The sequence below is a fragment of the Wasmannia auropunctata genome, unplaced genomic scaffold (assembly GCF_000956235.1).
Source record: "Wasmannia auropunctata unplaced genomic scaffold, wasmannia.A_1.0 LD335987.1, whole genome shotgun sequence".
NCBI classification, from domain to species: Eukaryota; Metazoa; Arthropoda; class Insecta; order Hymenoptera; family Formicidae; genus Wasmannia; species Wasmannia auropunctata.
The window spans coordinates 358,490-360,527 of NW_012026903.1; the positions used below are offsets into that span (position 1 = coordinate 358,490).

The window sequence follows — 2,038 nt, forward strand, 5'->3', positions numbered from 1 at the left end:
TCTCTTTCTATCAGTCTGACGGCAATAAGCCAGGGCAGAACGGAGTAGAACGTCGCTACTACTACCCCTCTACTATATTACTACGCTTACGTTTACCGCCCGCCCGATCGTCCGTACGCCTACGACACCCCGCGCGCACGTGTACGGCTCGATTCTCCTACGCAACCGATTAATGAACGCGTCACGAAGAGGTTGCGAGGTCTGTGCCCACAATGCCCCGCACTCAATCTCCGACCCCTGACCTCCGACTCTCGACGAGAAGGTAAAGTCAATCCCTTGCGTGATTTAGAACAGGAGATTCGAATGATCCCCTGTCTGAAGATTGACCACCAGAGATATCTCGACGCTAAATTATTTTATTCTTTTTTTTTTTTTTTTTTTTTTGAGAGGACAAATGGAGCATTATTCCCGTCGCGCTTAACTTTACCGTTCTCGCAGTTACTATAAGCAGTGGCCAATTAGTCCGTTCTCTCCGTAGGGATATCGCTAGCCGCTTTGCTCTTACAAATACAAGCGCTACCCACACCACCATCATCATCGGAGTCGTTCTATTAGTATGCATAACCGATCTTTTTTTTTTTCTTTTGCGCGTATCTTACTTCGGACCCTCGCGTGGCCCGAATAACGAGAAACAGGGGAATGATTCGAATCTTTGAGAAGCTCCCCATTGGAAAATTTTATTAAAAGATCTAACCCAAAGATGAAACATTAAGTACAATTAAATATTAAAGAAATTCAATTTAGTTTCGAATGTAGACTCCAATTTCAATTACTAAAAAATTCACTCTGTCGAAGACGGTAGCCCCGATCGGGGGTAACATGTATAGGAGCAATTCAAATATATCATTATCTGAAATACTTCTTTTACGACGACGATTGGTAACGCTATCGGTTTTCAAACATAACGATTGCTTTAACGCCGCTCGCTTAATGAATAATTTGCGTAATATGCGGCGGGATGTTGCGAGATTCTATGTATACCGCGGAGTGTATCGATCATACGTCGCAATTATCCGATATCCAACGCACGCGCGCCGAAGCGAGAGATCTTGGTTTCCTATACTTGTCGTAAAATATAGATCAAGTGCCTCTTCACATTAAAGACAAGACAAATCGACGTAACGTTAACCTGCAACATTTACCGCATTCTGGGAAAATCTTTGCGATTCATCGCCGGCGCGTACCTTTTAATGCCATAGATATTTATACGTTATTTATGTGGCCGGATATACTAAATAACCGAATGACTCTACGGGTCTATATAACGTGGAATGGAAAAGGTCAAAGGATACCCCGAGATAACGGAACGCGTCTCTGTCCTTGAAAAGACCGAAGCCGTTCTAGTTGCAACGACGGCGCCGCGGCTGCTTTCTAAAGTTTTAAAGCGTGAGCCTGTATCTAACCCTGCAAATTACCATAATCGGGTTTGCAGCATCGATTATGCGAATTGTGGCCGAAGCTTCGTTCACGCTATGTTCGAATTCGTGCTTGCAGGTACGCGTCCCACTGAATTTAAACTAGATTCGTGCTAAATTAAGAATTTACAACGGCAAAGTAAACCGCGCGCGCATGAGGTACGAAATGCGAAAAAAAAATATCGATTTACGCTCGCGTAATATTTCGCGAACGGGATATATTCTAGCGGATTTCATCGGGCGAGATAAGTGATTGGGATAAAACCGTGAAATCCGGCGGAATTCAAATGTGGAAAAGAGAGTCGGACAGGTTCAAGGTTCACTGTATATGTCGAGAAAGTATATATAACCTTTGGACATTTGACCTCCGCTCCTGGGGGTATATAGCGGAAATGTGTCGATGAAGGGCACTCGATGATGAAATCGGAAACTATGTCAAGTGTCTTTGACGAGAGAGAGAGAGAGAGAGAGAGAGAGAGCGCGGCGAGATATAACTTTATAATGTCCGTCAATGTAGGCATGTGCAGCAGACGGTTTAATGAATACAACGGGACGTGACAGGGATGTGAAAATGCGTGCCACCCCCGTCGTGCTTCCGTTATTGAAAAATCCAGCGCGAAGCG

The 2,038-nt window shown here is 44.5% G+C and overlaps 1 protein-coding gene across 1 annotated transcript in view; it reads right to left on the bottom strand.

Moving 5' to 3' along the window:
• LOC105454191 (armadillo repeat-containing protein 5-like) overlaps nt 1-2,038 on the bottom strand; it is a 7,906-nt gene that overhangs the window by 2,401 nt on the left and 3,467 nt on the right. The gene's annotated exons all lie outside the window — the stretch shown is intronic.